Consider the following 8389-nt stretch of genomic DNA (forward strand, 5'->3'; position numbering starts at 1 on the left):
ATTCTCTCACTGTGAAAAATTTTATTTATTAATTAATTAAATAATTAATTGGATCCGGATGACCACCAAAATGTGATCAATTCTAAGTTACCCCATTTCAGACCTATGCTGAAAATTTTATTAATTAATGAATGAATTAGTTAATTGGATCCGGATCACCACCAAAATGTAATCAATTCTAAGTTACCCCAGAATCCTAACCCATAACCCAAACCACTAACCTAATCCTAACCCTAACCCTAACCCTAAATCCTAACCTAACCCTAACCCTAACCCCTAACCTAAGCCTAACCTAATCCTAACCCATAACCTAATCCTAACCCTACCCTTAACCCTAACCCTAACCCTAATCCTGCCCTAAACCCTAATCCTAAACACATATTCTAACAACTAGTCTGCCACGTTGTTGGTCACCGCCCTCCACCCCGGGCGCGATAGCATTACCCGGATGCGCTCTATTTTTTCCGTACCACAAACTGCGCGAAGAAGGGTTCTCTGATTGGACCTGCTTTGGAATTTGCTCGACGGAACACCCGGTTTCCGCGTGTGGAGGGACGGTCACGTGATTCCGTGACGCATTGACGTTCAAAAAGTTAAACCTAACGGTAACAACTCACTCCAAACACGCCACACTATCACTCACACTAAAATATGTATGTGTCGCCGCCGCTATAGGTATAGCAGTGTTATATCACAAAAAGATTAAATCGAGGGATGTTTGGCGAGACATGATATCATGATGCAAAATCCTAACCCATAACCCATAACCTACCCATAACCCTACACCTTATCGACTAAACCATTAAAATTAAACAATTAAAAATATAAAAAAAGTAAAGTAATTAAAAATTAACCCTAACCCGAACCCGGAACCTAACCCTTGACTAAACCTAATCCGACACCTATCCTAACAACTAGTGCTGCCCAAGTTGCGGTCAACTCTCTCCACACGACGACAGTTGTTCTCGAGAAGAAATCAAAGCAGCCAATACAAGAGGAACCTTGCGCCGCGATTTGATTGGTACGGAAAAAACTAGACGCTACCCGGAATAAATTGAGCCCAAGAGAGCGGAGCGCCATCTAGTCGTAGAGTATTCGAGCTGACTACTGTAGTATGCATCATATTTCACACAGGAAAGAAGACGGCACTAAAGACATCATAGTGATTGAAAAATAGACCCGATAATTACAGTGTTCCGGTAAGAATACTGTGTGTAAATCTCAAACATGTTTCTGACTCTGCAATCTATAACAAACTAACGACATGACGCAAATATACGCTCTCCATATAGACACCTAAGGAAAGATTCATTCCATATGACAAATATTGGGCGATGTCAACTTCGTTCTTCGCTTTAAACTGCTTGCGTTACCATAATAGCGCTATCTAAACTCCCTATGAATGCCGCACACACACTCACAACAATATTTGACACTAGGAGCGTATATGCGTATGCCTGGGTATTTGTCATTCAGATGCTCAAGCAGAACAGGGCTTGGTAATCCACACATGTGTGCTGCTAGCTCGGAGATATCTGCTATGTTGTCGCGATTTCCATTCGCCGTAACCAGGACCGTTAGGCTGAGCAAATTCCTAATGGAGGGGAGGGGCAAATTCTCCAGCTGAAGCTGTTGTAACTGATGATGCGGACGGGCGCACGCTCTTGATCCGCCAGTCGTATAGTTGAATAGGGTGGTCTGATACCCCAGCTATATAGATAGAGCTACCCCTAAAAATTCAGGTTAGGCGCTTATTTAACGATTATCTAGCTAACGCTTATTTTCTTAATTGATTGACTCCAAAATCTAGCGGGGAGGCACCTAGCCTGCTAGGGGTGCCACAAAACTGTTACATTCATTTCCCTTTCTGTCCTCCCCCTGTAGACCTGGATACCTTGAGGTTCTCTCAACCACCGCGTTAGGTCCTGTGCTGGCTGGCCCAGTGGCCTACGGTCGAGTGTAGTGTAGTGACCCGGCTCACGCGCGGCTCTGCTGCGCGGCTCTACTGTCCTTCCCGCTTGCCCTCTCGCACGGTACTGCCCGCCTCGCGCGCGTGCCGCCAGCTGGCCAGGTGCACAGCCTAGATGCGTGGCTTCGATGCCGGTCGACGGGAACCGGCTAACCGTAACACCCTTTAAGTTGAGAACCTTTACCGCTTTTCTTCACGCTGGTTAACCATGGGACTTTAATGTCATCGTCTGGTGGAGACTCGTGTAAGGTTACTCCCTGCCCCACGGGGTAACCTCTCTCCATTTTCCTGCGTTGGTTTTTCAGCCCTACAGTTAGCTTGGATAGGATCATCAGCACCACAGCGAAAACAGTCACGACAGAACCGGGAACCATCTCTACGACAGGACGGACATTTATGAATTGGTCTTCGGTTGTAGCCAGCTGGTTGGTTACTTGAAGATTCCTTAATACTAGCGATTTCAGCTTTTAACTCCCTTATTGCTTCCATAACAGCACTGTTATCATTCTTCTTCTTTTTACTAGCTTCTGAGTTAGACTCGGGAACAGCCTCTTGGATGGTGTGAACTCGGACCGACCGCTTCACGGTCGATTCCAATTTTGCTTGTCTCTCAGCTTCTTTTGCCGCAGCCACATTCAGTTTTTCCAACAGGATCTCATCGGTCACCTCGGGATCGGCTAGGTATTGACGCAGCTCACTCTTGATACTTTCGGACTGTATGCCAGTCTGGATGGTGTGTAATAGCATCTTCTGGACTAGTATTGGATCATAGGAAAATCCTGAGCCTGACTCTTTAGATGCAAATAACACCTTCTGTTTAAGAGCCAGTACTCGTACCAGGAAATTCTGAGGAGTTTTCTTACTACCTTGGACGGTGTTGACAAGTTGCTGGTATAGTTCCGTAGCGTCCTTTTCCTGGTAATGGGATCTGAGGATGGTACGTAACTGAGGTAATGTAAGTCCAGGTCGACCCTTAAGGTAACTTCAGAGATACAACCCAGGGCTGACTGATTTCACAACGGCTTCAACAATTTCCTGGTCTGAGTAGCCACGTTTTATACCACTCTATCTGATGAGCCAGACTGCTAAACGAGAGTTTATCTTGTTGACCCGGTTCTCCAACTAGTCCAACAATACGAAATTCCCGCTTGAAAAGACTACTCATTTGTCCCGCTGGTAATTCCCAGTCTTCAAACTTGACTTTCATTTCCATCAGTGGAAAGTGGAACTAACGTATCGATCGTTTAGCGTGCGGTGATTTTGCACGACGATTTACGATTACTTACATGTAATTAACAGTTCAGACATTGTTCATTCGATTAGTTGATCGCTCGTAATTCCGGTGTCACTCACCTGTTGACTTTCTAAACATAGTTTTTCGGTTCAAACTGCGACTACAACTTCCGAAAAATCAAGATGACAGCCTCCTCGCTAACTACAACGAATAACGGCCAGCGGGTTTGTCGAGCTGTTCTGTCTTCTCACACACCTATTTCTTCCTAATGCTGACACAATTATCTTGGTAGAACCTCCAGAATGTTACGCCCGTTCATCACGTAAGTAGACAGCATTAAATAACAACGGAAAGGCGCTAAATTGACGAGCCAGCAGCAGGACAAACCAACAAGACCGCAATCTTTTCTAGGAGAGAACCACGCATGCGCGCTATTTAATACCAACATAAAATACATAGATCGTACATTTCGTACATTAGGTATAGTATAGTAGAAATTACATCTTCTCCACACGTGCGTGCGTGAGGGCGTGCGTGCGTGAGGGCGTGCGTCCCTGCGTGAGGGCGTGCGTCCGTGTGTGAGGGCGTGCGTGCGTGCGTGATAGCGTGCGTGCGTGCGTGCATGAGTGAGGGCGTGCACATGCAATCTCAGTGACGCAAGCTGCATGCAGCGCCCCCTTCGTACAACGTACTGCGGATAAATTGGGTGTTGCTATCCCCCGGGCGTGGAGGGAGGTCACGTGATAACGTTGACGATGACGTTCAAAACGTTAACCCTCATTCCAACACCGCCAACACTAACCTTCACACTAAATATACATGTGTCGCCGCGCTATATATAGGCAGTGTTATCCACAAAAATTAATCTATGGTGTGGGGACAGATATCATGCTGCAAAAACCCTAACCCTAACCCTAATTATACAGTAAGTCTGTGCTTCGTTCTCACCTGGGAGTTTTGAGTATATGTGTTGTCAATCTACCCTCAGAGACGCTGGCAACGACATGTCCCTTCCACATGGTCTTAGTGATACTCATATCGAAAATCTACTCGATTATAACACTAAGCGTTAGGAGCATCACGAAAATGAACCACCAGATTCGCATGAACAAGCAGCCACTTGATCGTTCAGCCGGCCCTCAGCTGCTGCCGGCGGCTCCCCTTGCGCGGATTTGTCTTAAGTGAAGGAACAGCGGCGGCTTAAATTAATTAAATTTGAATTAGAATACAACTCTCTAATGGTGATGAATGCGCGTAGATGAGTAGGATTACCCCTCAGATTGTTAATATACGGTTAACCGGGTTTTACCAATCGGCGCATCTAAGAGTATACATACCGATTCTCCTAATTAATTCGCACTCTCAAACTAGAATATAAGAGTACGACGAATGGCGGCCAAAAATTTAGATGACTGTAAATATGATATAGTACATAACCGTTCTAGTAATTTGTGCCGCCGCCATTTCGTGAGCTCTATATCTAGTTGAGATTGGGCATTATTTTGCAACGGTCAGGAGAATGGGGCTAACTTAGATATTGATTAGATTTTTGGTGTGTATCGCGGTCCAATTAATTAATAAAATTTCAGGATAGTCAGGAGAATGGGGTAACTTAAGAATTGCATTACATTTGGTGTAGTCCGGATTCAATTTCAATCTAATTCATTCCATATAATTAATAAAAATTTCAGGCATGAGGTCTTGAAATGGGGCTAACTTAAGAAATTGATCACCATTTGGTAGGTCATTCCGGATCGCAAGTGTAATTACTTTAATTAATTAATAAATAAAATTTTTTTCACAGTGAGAGATTAGAGCTGGCCTGGCGGAGGATGCTGCGCTCTTCCGAGTGCTTTCTAGTTACTAACAGTAGTTGTGGTTTTGGTAAGATTATATACTTGGAGTAGATGAGCTGACTCAGCAGTCCATGCTGTAATACTCCATAGCTTTTAACAGGACCTTCCACACTGTGCTGGCATTGACTCATAGCAGCGTTTCCAGTTTGCTCATTATTTAGGGCAGTTCGATAACATGCAATAATTACGTCCAGCCTACCATAAGCAACGTCTTTTTAAAATATTTTAGCTATCTACTCTGTATAAATCAAGGTAAATAGTGTGCATGTGTGATAGACTCGTCAACAGTCTGAACCCGATTACAAGATTAACCATATAAATCTGATCATAAATTACGAAAGGCAAAGCGCACGCACCTGCAGGCATGTTATTAAGTAAATAAGCCATGTAGAATGCACAATAGACCATTTGATAAGCACAAGATCTAAACACCAAAAATCATGGGTCGATCGTTTGCAGTTATTTGTGATGATATTAAGCTACAGATTTGGTACAATATTTGTGGCCATTGACAGTGCTGAAATAAAATGTAATGAAGGTGGACCCCAAATCGAATATGGCCTTTTTTAAGGCGGCATGGTACGCTTGCATTTTCAAAAATGCCACCAAGAATTTTTCAAAATACATTTGTTTAGGCTTAATACTCTACTTCTCTAATTAACCATTTTAAGCGGCATGAAGAAGATTATTACGATAACGATTGTAATGTGATTAGAGGGCTACTGCATTTGCATATATACAGACATGGACAGTCATTTTGTGTTTTAGTAATCTAAAAAGAAATTATAACGCATGCTTCTATCACCATGCTGAAAAAGACATGTGCTTAAACAAGTAATGTAGTCTATCATTAAATCAACGTGTGATGTAGGTGTGCTGCCCTGGTGAGACCCAGTATGGTAGCATCAGTGAGGCACTACGCCGCACGTGACTAGAGGAAAAATCTTCCCCATCGTGTACAGGTGTCCCAGCATGACGACCGGGCCATCAATACGTCAGCTGAAACACGACTAAGAGGGATGAGACGCCACACGTTGCAGTACAACTACACTACTACTACATAACAATTAAGATTAAATACCGATCTGATTAAATCCAAAAAATGCCAAAACAAAATCCAAAAATGGAATCGTTTACTGTCCAGGTGGTGGTCATCCGAAGTAGTATTGACGGTGGCCGTAGGCGGGCGTCTGGTGTCAGCGAACGAAGGGGCCACGTTCTGGGCGCCTTCCCAGCTGCGACTGGCCCGTGGCGAGTCCGTGTAGCGGGCTGTGTGATTGATAACGCGACTTGAGGGCCTGTGTTGCGGCTGAGTAAGGTAATGTGGTTTCCGGTCGATGCGCCATGCGCGTACCAGGTACACACATCGGATACGGCCGTCGGTTGCAAATCTTATATCGAGCACGATTACGACACATCCGCATGTCTGAGGCGACAAGAGAGAGAGAGAGAGAGGAGAGAGAGAGAGATGAAGTTATACCGTGGTGTCTCTGCTTCTTCTTCTTCATACTGGTTTCCTTCTTCTGTCTCTTCTTCTTTCTTCTTTCTTACTTCTTCTTCTATCTGTCTTCTTCTTCTTCTCTTGCTTCTTCTTCTTCTTCTCGGGTCACTACACTACACAATCGACCTAGCCACTGGCCAGCCACACAGGACCTAATCGCGGTGGTTGAGAAACCTCAAGGTATCAGGTCTACAGGGGTAGGACAGAAGGGAATGAATGTAACATTTTGGCACCCTACAGGCTGGTGCGCTCCCCACTAGATTTTGGAGCCAATAATTAAGAAAAGTAAGCTTAGCTAGATAATCGTTAAAATAAGCGCTAACCTAATTTTTAGGGTACTCTATCTATATAGCTGGGTATCAGACCCACCCTTTCACTATAGACTGGCGATCAGAAGCTGGCCCGGTCCGCTCATCATTACAACAGTTCAGTCTGGAGAATTTTGCCCCTCCCCTCCATTAGGAATTGCTCAGCCTAACGGTCCTGGTTACGGCAATGGAATCGCGACAACCATAGCAGATATCTCGATACAGCACACCATGTGGATTACCAAGCCCTGTTCCTCTTGCATCTGAATGACAAATACAGGCATACCCAATACGCTCCTCACTTAAATATTGTTGTGAGTGTGTTGTGCGCATTCATAGGAGTTTAGTAGACGCTATTATGGAACGCAAGCATAGAAGCGAAACGAAAGTTGACATCGCCCAATATTTGTCATAGGAAGAATCTTTACCTTAGGTGTCTAGTATGGAGAGCGTATATTTGCGCATGTCGTATTGTATAGATTGCGAGCAGCAGAACATGTTTGAGATTACACACAGTATCTTACCGGAACACTGAATTATCGGGGTCTATTTTTCAATCACTATGAGTCTTTAGTGCCGTCTCTTCTGTTGAAATAGATGGCATAATACAGATCACTCGAATCTCTACGACAGATGGCGCTCCGCTTCTCTTGCGCTCAATTTATCGGGTAGCGTCTAGTTTTTTCCGTACCATCAAATCGCGCGAAGGGTTTTCTTGCTGATTGGCTGCTTTGATTGCTTCTCGAGAACAACTGTCGTCGTGTGGAGAGAGTTGACCGCAACTTGGCAGCACTAGTTGTTTAGGATAGTGTTGGATTAGGTTAGTCAGGGTTAAGGGTTCAGGGTTGGGTTAGGGTTAATTTTAATTACTCATTTTTTATATTTTTAATTGTTTAATTTTAATGGTTAGTCGATAAGGCTGTAGGGTTATGGGGTTGGTTACGGGTTATGGGTTAGAGATTTTTGCATCAGTGATATCATGTCTCCCAACACCCTCGAATTAATCTTTTTGTGAATAACACTGCCTATACTATAGCGGCGGCGACCACTACATCACAATATTTGTGTGAGTGATAGTGTGGCAGTGTTTGGAGTGAGTGTTTACCTTAAGGTTTTAACTTTTGAACGTCAATGCGTCTCACGGAATCACGTGACCTCCCTCCACACGCGAAACGGGTGTTCCGTCAGAGCAAATTCAAAGCAGGCCAATCAGAGGAACCCTTCTCGCCATTTGTGGTCGGAAAAAATAGGACGCATCCGGGTAATGCTATCTCCGCCGGGCGTGGAGCAGGTACCAACAACGTGGCAGACTATGTAGAATATGTGTAGGATTAGGGTTTAGGGCTAGGATTAGGGTTAGGGTTAGGGTAAGGGTAGTTAGGATAGTTATGGCGTAGGATTAGGTTGCTTAGGTTAGGATAGGTTAGGTGTTAGGGTGTAGGTGTAGGATTTGTAGGTAGGTTGATGGGTGGTAGGGTTAGGGTAGATTAGGTTAGTGGTTTGGGTTATGGGTTAGGATTC

The sequence above is a fragment of the Priapulus caudatus genome, unplaced genomic scaffold (genome assembly GCF_000485595.1).
Source record: "Priapulus caudatus unplaced genomic scaffold, Priapulus_caudatus-5.0.1 Scaffold227, whole genome shotgun sequence".
Lineage (NCBI taxonomy): Eukaryota > Metazoa > Priapulida > Priapulimorpha > Priapulimorphida > Priapulidae > Priapulus > Priapulus caudatus.